The sequence below is a fragment of the Bidens hawaiensis genome, unplaced genomic scaffold (assembly GCF_021521415.1).
Source record: "Bidens hawaiensis isolate Kalapana, Puna unplaced genomic scaffold, B.hawaiensis_p1.1 tig00018889_1, whole genome shotgun sequence".
Classification (NCBI taxonomy): domain Eukaryota; kingdom Viridiplantae; phylum Streptophyta; class Magnoliopsida; order Asterales; family Asteraceae; genus Bidens; species Bidens hawaiensis.
The window spans coordinates 76585-103928 of NW_027492870.1; the positions used below are offsets into that span (position 1 = coordinate 76585).

At 33.8% G+C, this 27344-nt stretch overlaps 1 pseudogene across 1 annotated transcript; it reads left to right on the plus strand.

Annotated features, from left to right (window-relative positions):
• The first annotated feature begins 7329 nt into the window (after positions 1-7329).
• On the plus strand, positions 7330-25449 carry LOC143557323 (protein ILITYHIA-like; annotated as a pseudogene). Its single transcript, XR_013139550.1, has 58 exons — positions 7330-7586; positions 8554-8930; positions 9319-9450; positions 9599-10127; positions 10212-10396; positions 10490-10618; positions 10718-10789; positions 10901-10977; positions 11075-11111; positions 11205-11368; positions 12659-12842; positions 12929-13006; positions 13096-13215; positions 13302-13361; positions 13618-13740; positions 13838-13937; positions 14532-14701; positions 14856-15155; positions 15262-15378; positions 15475-15576; positions 15653-15802; positions 16185-16349; positions 16591-16767; positions 16853-16975; positions 17051-17131; positions 17200-17316; positions 17395-17567; positions 18211-18436; positions 18512-18634; positions 19462-19518; positions 19615-19725; positions 19828-20019; positions 20099-20272; positions 20398-20508; positions 20602-20671; positions 20771-20849; positions 20928-21030; positions 21104-21274; positions 21349-21471; positions 21548-21657; positions 21737-21843; positions 21934-21985; positions 22083-22189; positions 22285-22344; positions 22432-22549; positions 22632-22742; positions 22821-22958; positions 23029-23151; positions 23234-23305; positions 23387-23499; positions 23575-23733; positions 23829-23925; positions 24166-24348; positions 24433-24627; positions 24706-24885; positions 24968-25100; positions 25168-25246; positions 25340-25449. The product of XR_013139550.1 is annotated as a protein ILITYHIA-like (transcript).
• Positions 25450-27344: the final 1895 nt, after the last annotated feature.

Genomic DNA, 27344 nt, shown 5'->3' on the forward strand with positions numbered 1-27344 from the left:
CTATCTTCCACTACCATTAAGCCCAAAACGCGTTGGTGATTTAAGAGGCAGGGCATTTACTTATGAACCAAGGATCTCTCTTGTCCACAGCCAATGTGGGATTTGCCTAGGATGTTACAAACACCCCCCCAGACTCATCATCCTCGATGAGGTTTTCCCCACCATCCCATCCAGGATGTGGGATTTGCCTAACGTGTACCTCACGACACTGTCGGAGACTCACCGTCTCTGATGAGGTTTGCCCCACCATCCCAAACGGCACAAGAGTGACTCTGATACCACTTGTAACATTTGGCCTCTCGCACCACCAATATTGTCTACTTTACCCTCGAAGAGCTCACATATTTGTTTTTGGTTGCCCAGGTGGAGACTTCAAGGAGGTCACCCATCCTACTACTACTTCCACCTGAGCACGCTTAACTGTGGAGCTATCCTCTCGTTCACTACCATTAAGCCCAAAACGCGTTGGCGATTTAAGAGGTGGGGCATTTACTTATGAACCAAGGATCTCTCTTGTCCACGGCCGATGTGACATTTTACCTAAGATGTTACATAATATAAAAGAAAACGCACTTAACTCGGGATGTGTCGGTAAGCTCAGCCTTGAGAATGAAAGGGTAATTTGATAAAATGGGTAAACGGAAATCTCTTGTGAGTAAAGCGTTTTGTCCGTGGAAAATAAGTAATAAAGGTTGGGCCACACTCAAGCCTCAATTCTTGGTATGAAAAGTGAAAATATTATAAAGTTTGAAAAGTTTAAAAAATTTGAATACGTTATCATATGATGCTTGGGTAGGTTTAACGTTAACAGTATGCCGTGTAGCCTATGATATAAATCTTAAGCTGCTTAGTTTTAGTGTTTTACACATCATTGGCGTATGGTTTTATAACCTTAAATCCTGTATTGATGGGATGCCCCGGGTCCAGAGACCATGGGTCTGTATGCCGACTATTCATCTGGGTATTCACAATTCCAAATGGGGTTGTGAATATTTAAAATAAAGCTAAAAAAGAGCAAACCCGCAGATTTCTGCCACATAAGTCTTTAAACATGATCACAAAAAGTACAAAGTACAAATGCATTACAGACTTGATCATTCACGCTGTTAGCAATGTGGGGTACCCTTGCTCGCATCTCATTACCATTAAGAAACGGACCACAAGGGACACGCCACATGTAAGCCCTACAGACGAAATTTTGCATACTCACCTATGGTAATGGTTCGGTGTATTGCTTGATAACGGGGGTATGTCATGTTGTGGGGAACACTAGCTATTAATTAATTGTACCTTAATCGTATCTAATGGCTGATTGGTAGACTTTGATGCTTAAGCTTAGGTGGATAAACAATACCCTTGATCGTCTTAACTATTCATGAAAAAATAGAGCAACAAAAGTTTTAAATCTGCTAATTTTGAGGTTTAAGTCAAGTTGGGGTGGTCTGGTCCGGTAAAAGATGAAAATAAGCGGGTCATAATTGTGTAAACCACTGAGTAATATTTGTGTTGGATCTTATTTGTCCCGGTAAAGATTAAGGCATGGGTTTAAGAGGACAACAATATCGGTGATCGCGGTTTTTGCGTTCTTCTAAGCTTTAAAAATTAACCTATATGTTTGTTAGACTGTAATTTTCCGATTCTGATCCAACTGCATTAGACTTTTTCAGGGACGAAAAAAGAGTAAGTGTGGGGATATTTGATATACATCTATTTATACAACTCAAATCCCTTGTAAAGTTGTGTTTTCTTTTGAGTTCGGTTTGATTCGTGTTTCGTTTATCTTTTATTAATTAAGGGTTTTGAGTCAAGTAGTTTATATGTTTATCGTGTTTTATATCTTTTGGTGTCTTGCATGTTAACCTTAATTCTTTCTATCATTTCATGCGAAGTTTATGTTCGTTTTGCTCGTTAATAAATTACATGATTAGTTCACTTAGAGTTTCGATTTGTTTTCATGTAGATGGTAGCTTTGGAGTTAAGGAAAAGAAGTTCTAGAAGTTTCTCATCGTTACTTAGAGTTCAAGAAGAGATCTAACATGATTAAATAATAAATAAAAAGCAAAAAAAACGAAAATTCCCTCCTGGAAAACGCCGCGCCGCGCGACCGGGGGAGGCCATTCCCGTCGCGGGGCGCCTAGGCCTTCTGGTCAGCCAAAAATTGCAAGCCCAAGCCCGATTTTCGTTATATAAACATCTTTTTGCAAACCTAGCCGAATGGAGACTTTTTGGCAGCCGATTTTGGAGAGGAAACAAAGGTTTTAAAGGTGATTTGAAGCTTGGAACCAAGGAGGATCGAGAGAGCTTTCACCCGGGTGTTCAAGGATCAATCGCAAAGGGTTTTATCGCTCTAACTTTCGTTCCTTGTTCATTATTTGTCATGTCTTTCCTCTTTGTTTTTAATACTTGTTTAGGATTGTTTTTAATAATGATTCTAGGCTAGACTTCATGTCTACCTAGGTTTGGTGAACATGTTTTCGACTTGATCTTGCTTTGGATAATGTTTTGGTTATGGTTTTGTTAATTTAATAGTAAAAGACTTGGTTTTGCTTTCATGATGCATATAAGTATTTATTATCTTGGTTGATTATTAACTATTGCTTCATAGATCTTTTATCTTTTGATTGTGTTCTTTAGATTTAGGGTTTATGTTTAAATCATTACTTAGTGTTTTGATTATTGTGATTAAATGGGCCCATTAGATCATAGAAGCTTGTTAATTGTTGATTAGGATTTTGAATGTTTTGCTAAATTTCAATAGCTGTAAGGTGAGGAGTTATTCATGTGTCTTGGTCAATTGCATGCTAGGATAGTTAGTGACAATATTCTTGCTTATTGTGTTGATCCATGTTCATGATATCATGTTAAGCTTATCAAGTTATCTAGGGTTTAGTGTTTCGTAAGATTGCTTGCCTATGATACTATTAATTAACTTTAATTGATGACTTTGTGGAAATCAATATAACTGATTGCTTAATAATCTAATAATTGTTTTTTGGGATTTCGTTTGATTCGGTCAAGGGTCCTTAGGGTTTGTTAGATGAATATGTTTAGAAATCAGTTTCCATAATCATGTTATTTGTCCATTGCTTGATGATTGTTGATGCATGGGATTCTTACCTAGGTAGATTCCTTCTCTTATTGTTTCCAATCTTGTGTTTGGTTGCTTGTTTCTAGTTTACTTGCTTATTTTTTTTCTTAGTTTAATATTAGTTTAAAATCCACCTTAAAACATTAATAATAAATAGTCGTGTCGTAAGTCGAGTCTAATTAGTTAATTAACGTAATTTATAGAGTCTTGTGGGTTCGATATTCCGAAGTTACTTAGCTTTAGTACAATTGACCGATTCACTTGTCGGTGTTTTGTTTAGTTGAGTCTTAGGTTTAGTTTTTATTACTTGTTTAATTTAGTTGAAAACACTTGTAAACACACACACCTGAGCATTCTCTCTATCACAACTCGTACAGTTAGCTTTCATTGTAACAGTGATCAATATCTCCACCATTTGTAACCCTACTTTTTACATTAATAAAGTGGTGATTGACGATTTGTCATCATCCGGGGTTTTTTTCCTTTGATCTGATCAAGATCAAAGGGTTTTTCCTCGCAACAAATCACGGTGTTTATCTTTATTTCGTTCATATAATAATTATTGTCATCATAGCACTATACCTCACAATTACGGATTTGGTTACATTATTCTTGATCGATTTTTTACCAAAACACGAACTATGTGTACTCGTTAACTTAATAGGAACTTATTTGCTTATGTGCTTGTGTGGACACTAGATTAGGATTACTAAACTAAAATGATTTTATAAACTAAAACCAAATTTTTTTAACAAAACGTGTACTAATATAGGACACGAGATTTTTGGAACGAAAGGCTACAAACCGTGAGTTTCTCTATCGACCCCTCGTTTTCGAATCGATTTTTATTGTGTTTTGGGGGAAAGACATATCCTTTATATTGAAGTTTTATAAAAGCATTTTATTTTACAATCCGTTTAAAAAGTGGGATGAGTCAACAATTGGTTAAATAACTGTTAACCAAATTAATAAGGGCACATAAATATTGGTAGATCTATCGTGGTGACGCCCCCTATTTCCAATCGCGTTGGGTTATAAATGGGAATATTTTGAGTATGGTATGTATCGAGTTATCAATTTTGATAGTCATACACTTGTTGTATTCCTTGCTAGTCTACAACAGCACGATTTGTTTAAAAGGTAAAATGCTTCGTTTTTATGGTAAGTTTGATTGTTGATAAATATTATTACCGTGTTAAAAGAACGGTAGGAGAGGCCACCGCCATTGCTTATGGTAATAGATTATGATAAAAAGAATGGTTGTTGAACCATGATATGGAAATATATGATATGAAATCGTTATTATGTTACTTGATATATTGGTATAATGTCATTCATTATGATTTTTCATGACGATTTTATATGGAAGTTTCGATTGAATTATTTTCATCATATGATATTATATATGTATATATATATAAGTTACTTTCTATAAAAAGAACTCACCAACATTCGTGTTGACGATTATTTTAATATGTTTTTCAGGTAAGTGAAGGTTTCGAGGAGGCATGAAAAGGTTGTGCTGGAATAATGTTGAAAATAGGATTTTAATAAACCGTGCGGTAGCACGTGTATAAGACTCTGATATTGTAAATTATATTTTATTATAAATAAAAGTTAATCTTTTATTTCTTATTCTATTGTTATTGACTATCGACATCTATCATAACCTGAACGACTTAAGTTAAGTCTTCCACTGTTTTAAGTTAAGATCTTCAGGGTGTGACAATTCTAGCCTAGGTATTTACTTTTATCATCTGAATTAATCTAAGTAATTTATTAGTTTATTCATCTTTTGATTAATTAAGGTTTAAGAGTTTATTAATATAATAATTAATTAGGGTTAAGTAATCATTATAGTTTATTATTATTTAATTACTTAGGGTTAAGTTTTAGTTTAATAATAATTAGTTTTAACCCCCCCTAAACAATAATAATATTTAAACAGTCGTGTCATTTAGTTGAGTCTAATTAGCTAGTTACATGATTTAAAGAGTCGCATGGGTTAGATATCCGGACTAACTTAGCTGTACTAGAGTCGACCGGCACACTTGCTGGTTAGTAGTTTAAGTTAAGTTTAAGAACCTAGAGTATTACTCAGTGTCTAGATTAGCGTGTTTTTATTTGACTACTTTTAGCGCATCAAGTTTTTGGCGCCGTTGCCGGGGATTCTTGGCGATTGCCTTATTAGCTTTGATTAGACTTAATTGCTACATAGTGCTATTTGCTTTATTTATCTTGTTTAAGTCGTATGAGTCTTAAGTTTTAGTTTATTTTTGTTTTATTTTTATTTTTCGAGTCTACTTAGTTGGTTCTCTTTTGCATTTTTCAGGTTTATGCCACATCTTCGTTCGCAAGGACCACCACTGGATAATCTTAGATTTTCTTTGTTTAAGACTGAGGCTAGTTCGTCGGCAGATAAACAACCCATCAGAAGCTGGTTCTACACTAATGTCATCACCACATAGTTCACCACCAAAAAGTTGGCTTCTGAGTCTGCTTTCCGTACAGGCGGTCGGGTAGTAGACTCATATAGAAATTCATTATCCTCTATTATTGTTGAGGCTTTAATTTGCATGCAAGATTGGATTCGAACCTGGAGAAAACCAATAAATGAAGAGGAGGAATCTGAACAATTCAATGAGTTCAAAAATGATACTATTTATTATTATAATTATTATTATTATTGTTATTATTATTATTATTATGTTAATCATATTATATTCGGTTCGTTTGTGAATTCCTAACACTTTATTTTATTCAAATGTTTATGAGAAGATTGAGAAGTTGAAGATCGAATGACGATTGATTATTGGTTATATGAATACCTCATTTGACAATTGTTTGAATGGTTTTATTTATATTTCGTTTTATTTATTGAAACCTTTATTGATTCTACTTTTAATTTGGGTGGCTTGAATAAAACTTTGAACGTTACTATTTTTTGTTGGTTTGATTTAATATTAATTTTTTATTGTTGCAATTTGCAGTTTAGGGCTTTTCAAAACCGGATATTCGAACCTTTCGGATAGTGAAAATCACTATCCGAATCCGAAACTTCGGATATCCTCAGATATCCGAATATCCGAAAAAAGGAAAAACAACATGTTTTAATAATAAAAACCATACATCATCTTAAGAATTCAAGTTTTCAAATCCAACAAATCAAACATACAACAACCAAATAACACGTTTTTAAATCCAACAAACCAAACATACAAATAGTTTTTGTCAGTGACTAGAGAGTGGCCGGAGAGTGGAGACGGGTAGCTGGAGAGTGGATACGATGACGAACGATGGTGGAGACGGCGACCGACGATGGATGGCGACAATGGTGCTGTGGTGCCAACTGTGTTGTGTTTGTGTTGCGGCTGATGGTGGAAGTCAAAAAGGAAAAAGGTTGAGAAGAGAAGAGGCGCTGTTGTGTTTATGTTATGTTAAGGAGATCTAAGTTTTATTATTATATGTGTTATATAATATAAAATTAAAAAATATTAAAATTAAAATATCAGATAGTTTGGATATTTCGGATATCTGAAAAATCTAAAAACTGATATCCAAATCCGAATTTTCAGATATAATGTAGTGAAATTACAACATTAGTGTAATTACATAATTACACTACTTCTAAATATAATTACATTACTTGATTCTCGTAATTAGCACGTTAATTTAATTTGTACGTTAACTTTACCCTGAGTTCATTGGAACTCCAAAAAAGTAGGAAACTGAATAACTCAATCTTACGCCAGCCACCTAATTTTATGGTGCACATTTTATGGTGCATATTTTATGTCATTTGATCCTCTACATCTCACATGACTATATCACATGATTTTATCAAATAAACACCTTCAAAACTAAACTCTCTTCTCACTTATCGACATATCATATTTGTTATCCCGTTCTCAGCATCAATGGCGAAGCATAGGCTTAGTCATGGATGACCCTCACCTCCCATGGTTTTACTCAGTGGTTTAAATTTACGTGTTCTCGTTTCGAAAATTTATGCTCAACCACCGTTTATATAAAAATTTTACATATATCAACCTCTATGCTTTCGTCCACGCTTCGCCACTGCTCAACATACGATCAAATAACATTTTCTTTACAACACTAAATTTCATGTCATAATTTGTAAGTGTGAAATAAAATGGCAATAAAGAAAGAGTAAAAGAAAAAAAGAACTTAGAGCTTCCTAAAACCCTAAAACAAACACATCACCATCCTTCTCACACCACACCACAGCTGAAGCCGCAGCTTCATACACAATAATCCATGATATTATTCGATTGATTTGATAACATTTCACCGTTGTTTTGTTAGTTATTCCGATCATCTTTCAGTTTCTCTTCATTTGATTTGAAGCAGATCAGTGTTGGATTCAATTCAATGGAGCAGCCGTTGATATCGATTGCATCTACTGTCCCAACTTCCTCCACCAAGCACCGGATTCAGATCTTCTCTTCCCAAATTCCTTCCGTTTTATCTAATTCAGGTCATTATTATTTGTTAATTTCTCATCTGTTTGTATGATACTCAACCTGTAGATGTAAATGATTGATTGTTATTATTGTTACTTGCCTGTGTACATTTTACCTAATTCAGGTTATTCAATTTTAATTCACCATAACCTAGTTTTTATTTGTCATGTGTTCTTTTCATGTTTCAATCTATGCATGCAATCTGTTTATAATTAATTATATGATGTTCAACTTGTAAATGTAAATGATTGATTATGCTTATTATTAGTTAATGTTACTAATCGGTGTGCATTTTACCTAATTCAGCTTATTCATTGATCTAACATGTGTACATGTACTTAGTTTTTATCTGATCTCTATTTGTGATGTGTTCTCATCGTAATCAAAGGCGCAAGGCGTAAAGAAAGTGAGGGCCTAAAAAAACGCACTTAAGTAAAAATTAAATAAAGTATATTATGTATCAGAAAAATATTACTCCGTACTATTCTTCATATTAAAATAAACAAAAGCTATTATATAACATTTAATATCGTTTAATTAGTACCAACAGTTTTAAGAGTCAAGATTCAATGTTATTCCGAAACTTGAATAACAAAATGTTCAAAGTAAAGTACCAGAAGTTCAAATACTAAAATGTTCAAAACATGAAAACCAAAAGTTCAAAAAGTAACAGTAAAGGTTCAAGTGATCATTGTTTTTGATACGTCATCAATGCCAATAGAGGTGTAGTCAACTTCTAGAAGCGCATATATTGGTTCTGATACCGAAGACAAGAAATTGGTAAAATTCCGGTTCTGTTCCGATCCCCAAACCTCAAAATGCCAGTACCTAATTGGTACCGGTACCATTTGCATATCCCTAGTGTAAATGCAGATGATGGATTACGATTATTGCTATATTTTGTTAATTAGTTTGATGTTGATGATTATTATTAAAAATGTAGTTTGAAATTTAACAGTTATATATGTATTGAGTTTGCAGAGATGACATCTGAGACTGCATCACAGTTGGTGGATTTAATATTTATGACACTGTATATTTATGATGATCGAGGCTCAAGGAAAGCTGTGGATGATTTGATTGTCAAGTCTTTAAAGCAGGCTATCTTTATGAAAACATTTGCAGCAAACCTTGTGCCGACTATGGAAAAGCAGTTGAAGCTTCAGTCTCATGTTGGTTGCTATAGGCTTATAAAATGGTCAACTTTGCTTATTTGTAAAAGTCAGTTTATTTCTGTATCGAAAAATGCATTTAGTAGAGTTGCAGCAGCACAGGCTTCATGTATTCAAATTAGCATTCAAGCGTCTTCTCTTGAACGCAAGGCTTGCAGAAAAGCTTTTATTCATTCACTGTTAGAGGTTTGTTATTGGCATGAAGTTTTTTTATAGGTTAAAATATTGGGTTGGGGGGTGGGGGTCAATTGAGTCAGTTGAATAGGTCGTTTTTTAATACTGAAGGCACCCACTAACACTTGTTTTATTCATTTGTAAACAGTAACCAAAAGATACTTATAATCACGATTGTAAAGCCAGATTTCTGTAATACTAATAATTCTTTCAATGAAAGACTTTAGGAGGTTCAATGCATTAATATTAAGCTTTGGATGACTTTCAACATGTTTGACCAGTTTAGCCCCTTTTAGTTAAGCAACCCAAATTGATTCATCTCGTAAATGTATCGAAATTGCGATTCTAGTGCTTGAGGAATTTTATCTTTGTTATTAATTCATTGCTTTAATGTTTTTAGTCACCCAGCATATTCAGTTTGTACATGGAGGAATTAAAAAGCGGAACAATCTCGCATAGAAGTTTTCCAGAAATGCTATGTGTAATGTTGGAATATTCAAGTTCAAAGGCATCATTGTTTGAGCAATGGAAGGTAAGCCTGTCAAATTAATATTACTTATTTTTGTGAAATTTGTTATTAGTTTTGAACGTTTTGGTATCAATTCATGATGCTAACTGCTAGTTTTATTAGTTTTTTTGTTGTATTTGTGGAATAACATTATCTATACTGCTTTCTACAGCCGGTATATCTTGATATGTACGTTCAGTCAGTTTTGAATGCGAAGGATAAACCAACCAAAGCCCTAGTTGAAGCTTTTCGTTCATTATATCGTCATTTGTCACATGAAGATTTCAAGAACATTATTATTCCTTCATCTGTTAAAATGCTAAAGAGGAATCCTGAGCTTGTTTTGGAATCAGTTGAGGCTCTTTTGAGACACGTTAACTTGGACCTGAGTAAGTATGGTGGCGAGATGCTATTGGTTGTATTAGCACAGGCCCGCCACACGGACGAATCAAGAAGAATTGCTGCTCTGGATATTGTTAAATGTTTAAGTCAAAAGTCAAGTAATCCTGATGCGATCGAGTCAATGGTCAACGTGGTCAAAGCTGTACTTGGTGGTTCTGAAGGAAGACTAGCTTTTCCTTACCAACGAGTTGGCATGATAAACGCATTGCAGGATTTGTGTCGATGTCCTGATGGGAAATATCTTAGTACTCTTTCCGTTACAGTTTGTGGTCTTCTTTTGACTATTTACAAAGATGATGGTGAGTGTAAACTTGACTTTATATTATTAGTTTTTGATGATCAGTGGTCATAACTTGCATGATTGACTCGAGGTTGACTTTCAGGTAATGAAGAGGTAAAACTTGCATGTTTAAGTGCTCTAGCTTCATGGGTAGCAAGATCCACAGATGCTATCGGGCCAGAACTTGTTTCATTCTATTCTTCAGGACTCAAAGAAAAGGAATCATTAAGAAGAGGTCATCTTCGATCGCTTAAAAACATATGCAAAAACGCCGATGCAGTTTTACCAGTGAGAATAATAACTTAATAACAATTTCTTTTTATTATGTTTTTCACAGCTGTCTTCATGTGGCTAAACTTTTTGTTATTTGTTTGTTTTCAGATATCATCTTTGCTTATGCCTCTTATTCAGTTAGTTAAAACTGGTTATACCAAAGCAGCACAACGGCTGGATGGTATTTATTCATTACTTATGGTGGTTAAAATTGCAGCTGCTGATATTAGAGCAGGTGCTTTGATATATACCTTTTAACATCCTTTTTAATTTTTTATGTTAGTTGATACCCTTTCCTATTCAAAGTATAATTTTTATTATTATTTTATGCTGAAGATGAAAGTGTCAAAGGAAAAGATCTGGTCTCTGATATCACAGAATGAACCTTCAGTTGTTCCTGTTGCTATGGTAGTTTTATTTTTTTAGTTTTTCTGTTTCACTTTTTTCTAAATTTCTCTATTTTTGTAGGATTTGTTATTTGATATGTTGTATATCTTAAATATGATTGCTTTTTTGCAGGCTTCTAAACTATCAGTGGAGGACTGTGAAACATGTATTGAGTTACTTGAGTCGCTCTTTGTGGATCATTCTCACAGGTTTCAACCATACTGATGTTTCTTACTTTTGTATTATTGTTTATTTATTGATTCACATTATCATTAATTCATTGTAATTTTGTTACGTATTCTACAGAGTTTTTGAAACTCTTCATGTGAAATCACTCATGCAGGTGAACTACTATGAAACTGTATCATGTCTTGTTTTTTTATATGTTTATTTCATCTGCTATATACTCATATATATGTATTTTTATTTACCACAGCTTCTTATTGCATTTCTGTGCCATTCAAGTGGGGATATACGTAAAGCAGCTTACAGCTGCACCAAGAAAATTTTATCTGTTGCTCCTAGATTATTCGAAATTCTTCAAATTGAATATTCAGAGTATCTCACGGTTGTTGGAGAAAAAGTTTTAGCAAAGTCAAGGTACAAATTCATTTTTTTTTCTGTCTCATCTGGTGTACAACGAATTGAATTTCAAATGTTTGAATTAATCGAATCGAATTTCGAGTTTTGAAGTTTTTGAACTCAAATTAGATTAAAAAGTTAGATTCGAATTTGCATACAATTCGAAATTTGATTTGAATTCAGCCATTTTGTTAGTCTTGTTTGCGAAACTTTTACAAACCTGAAATTTTCTAACATAAAAAAGCATATGTATGAGACAATTTACCGATTTAAAGCATCAGGTTTGGAGATGTAGTTTAGGCTATCCACTATGGTGACCATTTATCACAACCGGTTGCAAGGTGGCACAAAATGACAAAAAAACATTTTAATTAAAAAATTGGAAATTCTTTTTTGTCCACAACCGGTTGCAACCTAGGTTGTTCCAGCAACCCAAGGTTGCAACCAAACTTTTATATCTAACTTGGTTTTTTCATGAAAATTACAACTTTTAACCTTTTTTTAAAAAATGTAACAACACGGTTTTATTTATAAAAAATATTGAACTTTTGGATATAAATTTTATAAAAAATGAAGCATTTTTTATAATAAAATATTGGTTTAGGTTGGATTGTGATAGTGAGTAAAATATTGGATTGGGTTGGGTTGTATAGGTAGAAGAGAGAGAAAATAGTTCTTTAATAAATGGTTGGGTTGGTCTGGGATGTGATAGTGGATAGTCTTAGATTGTTGGATAATTGAACAACTTGTTATTGGGCTGGATATTGGATCAGAGGCCCAATTGTGATTAAAGCTTTTAAAAGTCTTTTTGTACTCGCGCGTGTGTGTATATATATAAAAATAAATATATATAGGTTTTGGATCAAATACAAATAAAATTAACGGACTAATTGTGAGAATCAAGTAGAGTAATTATATATACGAGTAGAGTAATTAGTTAATTACATCATAGAGTAATTACATAATTACTCTATGATGTAATTAACTAATTACTCTACTTGTATATATAATTACTCTACTTGATTCTCACATTTAGCGCGTTAATTTCATTTATACGTTAACTTTCCCAATATATATAATTGTGTATATACAATAATAGAAAAATAATAAATAAATAAAGTGTATAATTTTAATTTGAAGAAAATCACAAATTCGTATTTGGTTACTGAAATTGAACCTATCCTATACGACTTTGATTTGAATCGAATCTTTAGTCTGATTCGAACGCTGAACACCTTTAATACTTATTGGAGGTCAAATAGGTTGTTTTTTAAATACCCATTGATTTATTTACTGTATAATTTCTAGTGAGACAGAAAATTCATTGGACACTCAAGTAGTTTTTGTGCCATCTGTGGAGGTTTTAGTGAAGGGTTTATTGGTAATTTCATCTGGTGTTTTGGCTGCTGGACCTAGTTCTTGCATACGTCTTATATTCTGTTCTCATCATCCATGTTTAGTTGGCACAGCAAAAAAAGATTCTGTTTGGAAGGTGAGTCAACTCATTTATAACTTAATACACATCAAAAGTACTTCTAGATTATTTTTAACAAACCATTTACTATTTTGTTTGCTCAGAGATTGCAAAGGTGTTTGCGAGCTCTTGGTTTTGATGTCATTGGTTATGTAATGACTGATGTTGGTAGTGTGTGTCAGGTAATTAATTATAAGTTAACGTTTTATAGTTAGTGTAGTACACTAATATATAGTTAAATGCACTGATTATATATTGTTTTTGTATATAGAGTTTACTTGGACCAATGGGATTGATGAGCACTAGTCATCTGGAACAAGAAGCTGCTATAAACGCTTTGTCATCTTTAATGACTATAACACCAGCAGAAACCTATGTGGAATTTGATAAGGTTAACTACAGTTTTTTATTTATAAAATTTTAACAATAAAAATACGAGTAATGCACTCATGTTTTTTGACATTTGAAATTTTGCAGCATATGAAAAGTTTTCCTGATTGGGCTGTACACGATTTGCTATCAGAAAATGATATTAAGGTGAGCAGAAAGCATATACACTTAATAATTATGTGCCATTGTGGGACTAGCTCACATGGTAGAGGTGCAAGCCTCTTAGGTGGGAGGTCTTGGGCTCAATCCCAAGCAAGGAGTAATATTTGGTGTAATTTAGGAGTGAGTAGGGAGTAGAGGTGTAACATATTCTGTTAAAAAAAGAACCTAACAATTATGTAAATTTTGTAACTGTCATATTTTTTTGGTATTCGTGTACTGATATTATAATGATCTATGACAGATATTTAATACCCCTGAAGGGATGTTATCCACAGAGCAAGGAGTTTATATAGCAGAGTCTGTAGCTTCTAATAACTTGAAACAGGCTAAAGGCCGATTCAAGGCTTATGACAACAATGACATGGTAATATGTTCATGATCACATGTATAATATCTAACAATTCTTCTATAATACAGTTTTTTTTGTAGTAAACCAAAAGCATTTTTCCTTTTTTTTGCAGGAAAATGGAAACTCGGTTTCTTCTGGAAGGCGAGACGCTGGTAGTAAAGATCGTGGAAATGTAGGGAAGAAGGATACTGGGAAGTTAACGAAAAAACCCGGTAAGGTTTTTCTTGTTTTTATAAACTTTTTCATTCACAAATAGAGGTGACAGTTAAATGAATGTATTGAGGAACGTAAGTGAGCGGGCTTAGACTACCGTAAACTAATGAGTATTTAAATGAACGTAAACGAACTAACATGAACGAACATAAATGAATGAACTAGACGTGGCCATGTTTATTTTAACAAATAAACGTACTTAAATGAACTTCCACCAAACAATCCACGAACTGTTCACTTACCTCAGTTTGTTTACAGGCCTAACAGTTTGATCTGGGTTGAGTTTTATCTCAAAAGGGGTATCAAAATAAGAAAGTAGCAAAAAGGGGAATGTGTCAAATAGGTTGAAAGTTGGCAAACTCATCTTGTATCGTTTACAAAAGATACATATTATTTTTTATTGGCTATTCTCGTTTGTAATTATAACCAACACAATAATTGTGATTAGAAGACTTAAAAATGGGCATGTTTTCTAGTCATCCCAACCTGACATGGCCCGTTTTGAGTTATACCCAAGTTACACAATGACATTTCTATTAAAAGATGACATCAGCACACATGTTTACTATTTGCATTTTTTTGTGGTAATATAGATAAGCAGAAAACATCAAAAGAGGAGGCGCGTGAAATTCAGCTTCGAGAGGAAGCTAATGTTCGTGATAAGGTTAAGAATATACAGAAGAATCTTTCTTTGTTGCTGAAAGCTTTAGGAGAGATGGCTATAACTAATCCTGTTTTCACACATAGTGAATTACCCTCTCTGGTTAGTTTTTTTGTATTTCATAATATATAAAAGTTTAATCGTTGAACGTTCTCATTGAGACCTTTTAACTGAGTACCATCTTGATCTTAACTATTAACTTTTTTATTATTTATATATGTCTTGCTACTAAAAGAGTGAAAAAAATTAATTTCAGGTAAAATTTGTGAACCCGTTACTGAAATCTGCAATTGTTAATGAGGTGGCATATGAAACAATGGTGAAGCTTTCAAAATGTACCGCGCCTCCATTATCTAATTGGGGATTAGGCATTGCTACTGCTTTAAGGCTAGTTGCAACTACTGAACCCTATGTTTCGTGGGACCAACTTTCGTCTCTTAGTGAGGGTGATCATGCCAGATCATCATTAAGTCTTTTTGAAAGAGTAATGCATGCATTATCCACATCATGCAAAACTGGCCCACTCCCTGTGGATTCTTTCAGTTTTGTTTTCCCGGTAATCTTTACTAAATGTTCATATTACTTGACCAGTTGACCTTACTCTGATGTTCTAATGGTAGTTTGGTAACTATTGTTTTACTTGTTGCATTATTTTTTTAAAGATAATGGAGAGAATATTATCATCTCCTAAGAAGACGCAGCTTCATGATGATGTACTTCGTGTACTTTTTCTACATATGGATCCAATATTACCTCTTCCTCGACTTCAAATGCTTTCAGTTAAGTTTCTGATGTATCAGATATTTCTACACGATATTTGGTTTAGTAATTTATTTTGCGTGACATGTAATATTCTATTCTATATTTTTTGACAGGTTTTATATCAAGTGCTTGGTGCAGTTCCTTCTTATCATGGGTCTGTTACTTCAGCATTAAATGAGCTGTGCCTCGGTTTGTCCCCAGAAGAAGTTGCACCTGTATGTTTGTATTTTAATATTAAGTTTGATATTAATATTGGAACTGTATCATATTTAACTTTGCGTCGACATTCAGGCTTTATCTGGTGTTTATGCAAAAGATGTTCATGTGAGGTTAGCTTGCTTAAATGCTGTAAAATGCATTCCTGCTATATCTACTCGTTCAGTTCCCGAAGATGTAGATATTGCCACCAGCATTTGGATTGCCCTACATGATCCTGAAAAGGTATCGTACAATTTAAAAATCATTTTCATTATTATGTTACTTTATCATGTATTTATATTCTGGTAGTGAAAGATAAATCATTAAAACAATTCTCAGAAAGTTATAGTCGCAGATTTTGAAATTTGAATATGAGTAAAAGATGTAATTATTAGTAGATAGTATACGGGATTTGTATTAAAATTATATTGAGAAATATAATTAGAATAATATGGTAACGTCTAATATTTTGTTTTACCTTTTCATGAAAAGACTAAATAAATTTAATCTCTACTATCATACTGATGTTAGGTTTGTATTGAAGGTATTGAAGTTAATTTTTAAATGTTGTAACTTGTTAAAGATCTACCTTCATTTGTTGTGTGATGAAATTTTTATATTTCAGTCGGTGGCTGAGGTGGCAGAGGATGTGTGGGATCGTTATGACCATGAATTTGGGACTGATTATTCTGGACTTTTCAAGGCTCATTCGCATGTTAATTATAATATTCGAATGGCTGCTGCTGATGCGTTAGCTGCTGTGTTAGATGAGTACCCAGATACATTACAGGTGATTACAGTTTGTTAATGCAATCTTTGACAAACCCATATAGACTTTTAATGAATTCTTACGTTAGTTCTTATAATTTACTTTTTGTAGCAATCAAGTCTTTGGGATTTTAAAACATATTTTCTAAAGCTTCTCATCTTTTTTATTCACAAAGTTATATTTTCATTGAAATTACAGACCTAATTATTGTGCAAAAGCAGCTTCTAGGATTGTTATCTTACAGGTTATTGCATTTTTCCAGGAATCATTAGCAACTTTATTCTCACTTTATATTCGTGATGGTGGTATTGGTGAGGGAAACATTGATTCTGGTTGGATTGGAAGACAAGGGATTGCACTGGCTTTGCATGCTGCAGCTGATGTACTTAGAACCAAAGACCTTCCAGTTGTTATGACGTTCCTAATATCCCGAGCACTGGTAAAGTATTTGCCTTTTGAACCACAAATTAGAATTTAGTTATTTTAGTGCGTACTTTGAATTCATCTTATGATGTCGACTACAGGCTGATGCCAATGCTGACGTTCGTGGAAGAATGATTAATGCCGGTATCTTGATTATTGACAAACACGGAAAGGAAAATGTCTCTTTGTTATTTCCCATATTTGAAAACTACTTAAACAAAAAGGTAGGTTTACCTTTTAAATTTTATTTTTCACTTCGAGATTATTTGTACTTTCTATTATTTGACTTGACTTTTTAGGCAACGGATGAAGAAAAATATGATTTGGTACGAGAAGGCGTGGTCATCTTTACTGGAGCTTTAGCAAAACATTTATCCCAGGTTTAATATCATCTCTGAACATGATTTTTATAGTTTTTTTTCAATTATTAAAATATTTTGTGAAACAGGATGATCCTAAAGTGCATGCGGTTGTAGAGAAGTTGTTGGAGGTGCTAAACACTCCATCTGAAGCTGTTCAGAGGGCGGTTTCAAGCTGTCTTTCTCCCTTAATGAAATCAAAACAAGTATGTCATGTTTTTCCATTAAAACATATATATGCATTTCACTTATGTTTTTACTTACTGGTTATTATCTGGCATTAGGAAGATGCAATGTCACTTGTTAATAGGCTATTAGATCAGCTGATGAACAGTGAAAAATATGGTGAACGTCGTGGTGCAGCTTTTGGCCTTGCTGGTGTTATTAAAGGGTTTGGAATTTCTAGTTTGAAAAAATATGGGGTCGCCACTGTGCTACGCGAAGGACTTGCAAATAGGTTTGTTTGCTCATTTAACTTAAACTAAGCAAGCGTTCGAGCATGAACCGTTAAACGAATGGAGTATCCGTGTTCATTTGTTAAGAAAATCAGCGTGTTCGTTTGCTAATTAGAGTATAAACGAATGGTTCATGAACGCAAACAAACATAAGCAAACACAATTGAACGGACATCAATTCAAAGTAAAAGTGAACATTTGGTCTAAATATTTATAAAACTAGGCTAATTCTAATGGGTGATAATTTAGTTTCATAAAACCAAACTAAATCATAAGGACCTAAAATTTTAAATGAATATATATAAACAAACGAACTTAAACAACAGTAAACAAACGAGCTTAAAAGAATATAAATAAACAAACATTCACAACATACACGAACGGAATATTTGCTCGTCTAACTAAATGAGCAAAATATTTGTGTGTGTGTTCATTTATCAAATAAATGAACATAATCGAACTTCCTGTCGAATGGTTCACTAAATGTTTGGTTCGTTTACCGGCTTATTGTATTGTGCATAACTGCACATATGTTAAGTTGTATTGGCGGATTTTCTATATCATCTATCTCTCACCTTTTTTCTACTTGTTACGGCAAATGCAGTAACACATAGTTTTGATGAGTTTTTAATCCTGATTTTTTAGGAATTCTGCAAAATGTTGCGAAGGATCTTTGTTGGCATTTGAATGCCTTTGTGAAAAGCTCGGGAAGTTGTTTGAACCATATGTAATATATTTGCTACCACTGCTTTTGGTTTCATTTTCTGATCAAGTGATTGCTGTTCGGGAAGCTGCTGAAGGTGCTGCTCGTGCTATGATGTCCCAACTAACTGCCCAGGGGGTTAAACTTGTCCTTCCATCACTTCTAAAGGTTCATATATTTCCTTTTTTACTTTGCCACCTCATCACTATGTATGGCCTCTTATTATGCATAATGGTTTTTCAGGGCCTTGAAGACAAAGCTTGGAGGACAAAACAGAGTAGAGTTCAACTTCTTGGAGCTATGGCTTATTGTGCTCCACAACAACTTTCTCAGTGTCTACCAAGGATTGTTCCAAAATTGACTGAGGTATCTTGGATAGAAACATAATCTGTAAACCGAGTTAATGGGATTTTCATGTAATTAAAAGTTAAAACCAAAGCAAACCGAGTTAATGGGATTTTCATTTTTAGGTTTGAATTTTATCCAACTTATAAGAATTTGAAAACTACAACAACCATACCCAGTAAATCCCCCAAATAGGTTTGGGGAGGGTGGGATGCAGACAAGCCTTACCTCTATTCCTGAGGATCGAGAGGCTGCTTCCAGAGAGACCTTCGGCTCCAAACACACAAAAGTCAAATAGACAAACATAAAGATATATAAGAAAAAAGATACCAATAACAAAAAGGTTATGAAAGAGTAGCATGGTAAAAATAGCCAGAAATAATATTTGAAAAGTTATTGCAACTCAAATATATTAGCCTAAATGTATAATAATTAGTTAATTATTATTTAACAAAAAGATTTAGGCCCAAGTTCATTTATTTGGGTGTAACTCTTTTTTTTGGTCAAAAATTTTCAAGTTTAAATTGCAATTCCGAAAAGGCCGAAACTGAACCAAATTTAAACCGGAAAAAATCGAGATTTGGTTTGGTTTGAGCCCAAAACCGACCCAAATCGTTCATGATTTACATCGGTAGTTTAGGAAGGAAAATGGGCAGGTTGGACCGTTGACTGTCAATGGGTCAAAATGGGTATTTCAGTAATAAACTAATTCCGTATTAGTTTGAAATCTTCAATTAAACTGATGTAATATTCATTGAATATGGTAACATAAGTAAACAGGTTGAGCTTGCCCGTGAATATTCATTGAATATGGTCATATGTCCAAATTAATATCTGATTGATTCCAGGTGCTAACTGATACTCATCCAAAAGTGCAATCTGCTGGGCAGACAGCACTCCAGCAGGTCTGGCAGTCTCACTATATTCTTAAAATCTACTGTTCATGTTTTTATTTATATATTCTTAACGTGTGTATGCATCTTGTTTTTTATAATATATAGGTTGGTAGTGTGATAAAGAATCCTGAAATTGCCTCACTCGTCCCAACTCTTTTAATGGGTCTTACAGACCCTAATGACTACACAAAGTATTCCCTTGATATTCTTCTTCAGGTAACCTCTTTTAACGTTTTTTTTATTTCTTACGTTTAAATATTATCATTATTAAAATGATTATTTTTACTATATTGTTGGGTGTTTATTGATAATTTGTAGACAACTTTCATTAATTCAATTGATGCTCCTTCACTTGCTCTTTTGGTACCAATTGTTCATCGTGGATTGAGAGAAAGAAGCTCAGAAACGAAAAAGAAAGCTGCACAAATTGCTGGCAATATGTGTTCATTAGTCACTGACCCGAATGACATGCTTCCTTATATTGGTTTGCTTCTTCCTGAAATTAAAAAGGTATACTTTATAGTTTACACACACAATCGCACGCATACACTCACATATATACACATAATAATAATACATAATTTTACAGGTATTAGTGGATCCAATTCCTGAAGTTCGGTCTGTAGCAGCCAGAGCCGTTGGATCTCTAATTAGAGGAATGGGTGAAGAGAATTTCCCGGATCTTGTTCCATGGTTATTAGATACACTAAAGTCAGACGGTAGTAATGTTGAACGGTCTGGTGCTGCCCAGGGGTTGAGTGAGGTTAGTAGCTATTTATTATTGTAATTATTGTTATTGTTATTATTATTCTTATTCTTTTTTTTTGTTTTTGTTTTTGTTTTTGACTTTTTGAATCGTTATTGAAAAGAATCTGTCTTTTAATGTAGGTTGTGGCTGCTCTTGGAACAGAGTATTTTGAGAACCTTCTTCCTGACATCATACGTAACTGCTCTCATTCAAAGGCACCTGTGCGTGATGGTTATTTGACACTTTTCAAGGTGAACCAGTTTCTTTGATTTCATTTTATTTTATTTCAGTTTTGTATGTTTGTTTGCTAGCCATACTCAATAAGGTTATTATTTTTCTTGTAGTATCTTCCAAGATCATTAGGTGTACAGTTCCAAAACTACTTGCAGCAAGTCCTACCATCCATCTTAGATGGTAAGTTTCATCTTTAAGATCTTTTAACATAGGGTTCTTTTTATGATACAATTGACTAGATTGAGGCGCATGATTAATCTAACGCACGTTTGTAATCAGGTCTTGCTGATGAAAACGAATCTGTACGTGAGGCTGCACTTGGTGCAGGGCACATACTTGTGGAGCATTATGCAATTACGTAAGTTTGATCTTTTGAAAAAGAAATGTTAAATAAATTTGAATATTTATTCAACAGTTTTTCTCTTTATTTGGCCAGATCACTGCCTTTACTTCTTCCAGCTGTAGAAGACGGTATATTTAATGATAACTGGCGTATCCGTCAAAGTTCTGTGGAACTTTTGGGTGATTTATTATTTAAGGTACATCAACCTCATATATGCGTGTCGTTTCTAGAATCTATTAGTTTATAATACTTATGTTTGTTGTATTAAGGTTGCTGGTACTTCTGGAAAAGCACTTCTTGAAGGTGGTAGTGATGACGAAGGTGCAAGTACTGAAGCACAAGGTCGTGCAATTATTGAAGTACTCGGTAAAGATAAACGTAATGAAGTACTTGCTGCACTTTATATGGTCCGGACAGATGTCAGCCTTTCAGTTCGCCAGGTATGCTATTATCATTGGTTGCAAAATATGTAATTTAAGGTGTCTAATACCTAGTTTATGTGTTCTTTTTGCAGGCTGCTTTATATGTATGGAAGACTATAGTTGCAAATACCCCTAAAACGTTAAAGGAAATAATGCCAGTTTTGATGGATACCCTTATCACTTCTCTTGCATCACCATCCTCTGAAAGGCGACAGGTATTTTGTTTATATTATGTTTTTTTAAGGTGTTTGTCACACATTATGGAAACTGAATTGTTGGTTATATGTTAAGGCTGCTGGAAGAGCATTGGGTGAGCTTGTAAGGAAGCTTGGTGAGTTCTTCCTATGGTTATTCCTATCTTATCTCAAGGCTTGAAGGACCCTGATTCTAGCAGAAGACAAATATTTTACTCTTTTATTCTTGTGATTTGTTTCTCGAAAGTTTAACTTTTATTAATTGGTTTATTGTTTTTATTTACAGGGTGTTTGCACTGGTTTAAGTGAAGTGATGGCTAGTGCTGGTAGAAGCCAATTATTAAGTTTCATGGATGAACTTATCCCCACTATCCGTACAGCTCTTTGTGATAGGTACATTTTGACTTTTCTAATTCTTTTATTAATTATAACATTTGTTTGGTTTTTATTATATGTTTTGTGTTATATTAATTTCTATTATAGCATGGTTGAGGTTCGTGAAGCTGCTGGTGCTGCATTCAGTACTCTGTATAAGGTACTCTTACTGTTTAGGTCTAAGTTTTTTTAAGTGTTTTTATAAATAAATAGTGTTTCGTATATTATTTTGAAATATTTTATTTATATATTTGTAGAGTGCTGGAATGCAAGCAATTGACGAAATTGTCCCAACTCTTCTTCATGCTTTGGAAGATGATGACATGGCAGATACTGCTCTTGATGGTCTAAAACAAATTTTGAGGTATTAAGAAACAAGACAGTGTTACCATATTTATAGTTTCTTAATTTTTGTATAAACACTTGATGTTATATGCTAAAAAAATAAATTATAAACAGTGTCAGGACTGCAGCTGTGTTGCCTCATATACTACCAAGGCTTGTTCATCTCCCGCTCTCGTACGCACCTAGAATCCATTTTATTTTTCAAAACACTTTGGTTTATCATTTATGACGCTAATTGTTAGTGGAAACATGTTTTTCCAGTGCATTTAATGCACATGCTCTGGGAGCTGTTGCTGAGGTGACAGGTGCTGGTTTGAATGCTCATCTGTCAACAGTTCTTCCTGCTTTGCTCTCTGCAATGGAAGATGATGATCATGAGGCATATTTATATTACTTTTCATTTTATAGCTTCTGGTGATCTTGAGTTTTTATTGCTAAATTGTACTTTATATGCATTATAGGATGTGCAAACTCTTGCAAAAAAGGCTGCAGAAACTGTTGTGTTAGTTATTGACGATGAAGGCATTGAATATTTGATATCAGAGCTTCTTAAAGCGGTTGGGGATAATCAGGTATTTATTTTAATATTAAATATTCTATCAGGATGAATCTTTTTTTTTGTTATCTCATTTTGCTGTTACAACTTGCAGGCTTCTACTAGACGCAGTTCTGCATATTTAATTGGATATTTCTTCAAAAACAGTAAATTGTATCTGGTGGATGAAGCACCAAATATGATGTCAACCCTCATCATCTTACTGAGTGACTCAGATTCTGCTACTGTATTGGTAATATTCTTTTTAAACTTATCAGTTATCGTCATATTCTTGTTTATATATTTTTTAATTTATTTAACAGGCTGCATGGGAAGCACTTTCAAGAGTTGTCGGCTCGGTTCCTAAAGAAAACCTCCCGTCTTATATTAAATTAGTCCGTGATGCTGTTTCCACTTCTCGAGACAAAGAACGTAGAAAGAAAAAGGTAAAAATATGTTTTGTTTTGTTAATATCAAGTGCATGTTTTCAATAATATATATTCCGTTTAATATGAGGTATCTGTACAGGGTGGCCCCGTTGTTATACCTGGCTTTTGTCTTCCAAAAGCTATTCAGCCATTGCTCCCCATCTTTCTTCAGGTACATATTGATATTTGAACAGAATCTGGAGTTATAGATCATTAAAATAATTGTTTTAAGTTTTTCGTTTTTGAACTTTAGGGTCTGACAAGTGGATCGGCTGAATTGAGAGAACAGGCCGCACAGGGTCTTGGAGAATTAATTGAAGTAACAAGTGAAAAAGCTCTCAAGGAGTTTGTCATCCCTATTACATGGTAAGTATCAGATAATAAATTGTTAGTATTATTTTTCAAAATACAAATGATGCTTATTTTATATATCCGTTTCAGGCCTTTGATTAGAATTATAGGCGATCGATTCTCATGGCAAGTGAAAAGTGCAATTTTGTCAACTTTGACAATAATAATAGGAAAAGGTGGGATTGCTTTAAAACCGTTTCTGCCACAGTTACAAACCACATTTGTCAAATGCTTGCAAGACAGCACAAGGTAGGATTTATCTCTTTTCTTGATTATATTGTAATTTTATTAAGTCAACTGTTAAGTTGAAGACTGACTATATAAATGAACATGAATGGATGCAGGACTATCCGTTCTAGTGCTGCATCAGCACTTGGGAAACTTAGCGCATTAAGTACCAGGGTTGATCCTCTCGTTGGCGATCTTCTATCTAACTTACAGGTGTGTGTTTTAACTGTATTTAGAGAAAATTGTACAAATGGTCTCTGTGGTTTGACCATTGTGCAAGTTTGGTCCCCAAATTTTAGAAGTTACAAACTCAGTCTTAACCTTGTGTGAGAGAGTAGCTGTTTAGTTCCCATTTGTTTGTTATTCATTTGTGCAATTTTATTCTGTTTTTTTGTTTTAATTGAACTTTGTGTTGCTTAGAATGTCCAACACTGTTTGTTTACATGTTAATAGACATCTGAAGGTGGGGTCCGCGAGGAAATATTAGCAGCTTTAAAAGGCGTTATCAAGCATGCTGGGAAGAGCGTTAGTGCTCCTGTTAAAACCCGTGTCTTTGATTATCTAAAACAGTTGATATACAATGACGATGATCAGATACGCGGTTCTTCAGCTAGAATTTTAGGCATTCTATCTGAGGTTTGCATTGTTTTATTATATCTTGTTTTGTTCATACGTTTCTGCAGTCTTCTAACTATTTTTGAAACTTTTCTGTAATTGAAGCATTTGGAAGATGATCAAATATTTGAATTACTCGAGGAAGTTACAGACAATGCTTCTTCAGCCAGCTGGACGGCTCGGCATGGTGTACTGCTAACAATCTCATCAATGTTAAGGCATGTACCTTCGATAATATCAGCATCTTCGTCAATCACTGTGGTTACCGACTGCCTGAAGAATAACTTGAAAGATGAAAAGGTTTTTCGAGTTTCTGTAATTATATGAATAATAGATAACAGGCTCGTTCGTTAGTTAAACAAGGTTATTTTAACGCAGTTTCCTGTTCGTGAAACGTCAACAAAAGCATTAGGAAGGCTTTTGCTTTATCAAGTTGAGAAGGATCCTTTGAATGCGAATTCACACAAGGGAATTATTGCGTCAATCGCATCTGCAATGCAGGATGATTCTAGTGAAGTTAGGAGGAGAGCATTATTTGCACTTAAAGCAGTTTCCAAGGTATGCTTTTATTTATTTTTTTATTTCATATATTTTCTTTGAAGAATGAGTTTAACTAACATAAGGGTTGGTTTTGTTTTAGGAAAATACTAAGGCGATAATGGCTCATGTTACAATATACGGTCCTGTGCTTGCTGAATGTTTGAAAGATGGAAGCACACCTGTGAGACTTGCAGCTGAAAGATGTGCTCTACATGCTCTTCAATTAACAAGAGGTAATATATATTATTGCGTTATTTTTCTAGACCTTGGTTGAATTTAACATTTTATTATATTTTTCAGGGACAGAAAGTGTTCAAGCAGCATAAAAGTATATTACTGGGTTAGATGCAAGACGAATATCAAAGCTTTCTGAGTTCAGGTACCGTGTATATAGATTTGATTATTATTTGATATCACAAGTATATCACTGTATTGTTGTTTTGATGACATATTTGTGTGTAAATGGGTGCAGTGATGCGAGTGATGACAGTGAAGACGACTCGGGAAGCGGTTAATTTGTATGCTCTTACCATCTACATTTTTGTATTAATAGGAAAAGAAAGGTAAATGCATTTTGGATTATAAGCCAACCCATTACCCATACGGTTACTTTTAAAGAAAAACATAGTTTGTGGAAATGAGTGGAATTTGGGCGAGAGATGAATGTGCCCACTGGATCTTGCCTTTTATTTACTTGATCAAGTTTTAGTGGAAGTTTTGGGGAGTTAATTTACAATTTCTTTAATTTCATGAGCGATTTGGAAAGTATGAGGCGTAAAATTGGTTTCACCTACAAATTCAAAACCTGTTAGGAAGCGCAGGTTTGATTCGGGTTGGTGGTTAATAACCGAAACTGACTTCGGTTAATAACCAGTTGGGAAATTGGGTTTTTGTACCACTATGCAAAATTTGATACTACTGTTGCTATTTCTGGTTAGATTTTACGAAAAAAAAACCTAATTCCCCATACGGTATTCCTGATACATTACCTTAGACTTGTTTGTAAGAATAACTACGAGAGAGTTCACACACAAACACACAGTGATAATGTAATCCGGTCGTCAGTCCAATTTTTGTGAATAAACCACACTTAAATATCCTGTTTGTCCTGGGCTTGCAATCTGATCAAACAAGACCAAAGTCGATGGCCAACTTCGACTCTCTTCTTATGCCACACTTATACCAATTTTTGTGAATAAACAACACTTAACTATCATGTCAATCCCCGCGTTGAGGTGGAGTTATACAATATCAGTCATTTTCCGTTACGTTTGGTACAGTACTAAAACTAAAACAGTGGGAAAAAACAAATAACATGGTCAAAAACAAATAAAAAATTTTTGTACTTGGAAGATGTGATACAACATTGTAATTTGCATACTCTTAATATAATAAAAAGTGCTATAATCAACAACCGCCTTTGCAAAACGTTTGGACCTTAATATAACACACGCAAATATACAACTATTCTATAAATTATTAATTAATAAATTAATTACAATAACTTTCTCTTTTCTTCATCTTTTATCATTTATACAAGTTGCAGACTTTGTTGTAAACATTAGAAAGACTCTAAAATTTATAAACTTGTCTTCTCTTTTCACTTGGATTCCTAGTAGTTTCATTGATTGGGCCGGGGGGGGGGGGGTATCAAAATTTCATGGGGGCGATTGAAATAATTCGCATGTATACTCAAAGGAGATAAAATTATAAGATGGGCGACCGCCCCCCTTTGTTACATAGGTCCACCCTTGCGTATGTCTCAAAAATATTATATAAGGTCCACAAATGTATCCAATAAATTTTAGACAAAGATTAGGAAACAAATACTTTCGATATTTATGAATCAAATGACAAGAATCTTCACTAGAAAAAAGAATGTAACCCTGCATAATAGTTGTCAACAATTGGTTCCTATATATGATATCATTCTTTTTGCATTTACAATGCATTCTTGCACAATTTAGTGTTGATTTCACAATTTTAAAATGTAAAAAGAAAGTCAAAAGTTCTATAACTTAAAACTAGAGTTACTCTACAAAAACTGTTCGAACTAGTAGTCAATATAGACGATTAAAAAGTAAATCGACAATACACATTTAAGACTCGTTTATTATGATAACAATGTACTTTGAGTAATTAAACGTTGATGATAATTTTTTATAACTTTTTCTTTATAGTGATGCTTGTGTTTTATTATTTTCTAGGGATTCATGAGTAATCACATTTAACGTGTCTTCACATTCGTGCCAATCGACTCTTTGTATTTAATCATTTAAAGAGTGTCGTGTCGTCTGGCTCGTGTTATTAAACCTGTTTACATTTAATTTTGTTAAATATGTCATGCTATATAACTCGGCTAAAAAACAAGTGTACATTATAGTGTTAGAAAAAAAAACAATGTTTGGTTCTCTCTCATACGTGCGCACACACACCACATAAATTAAGGCAATAAAAAGGCTTTATATCACAGTGAG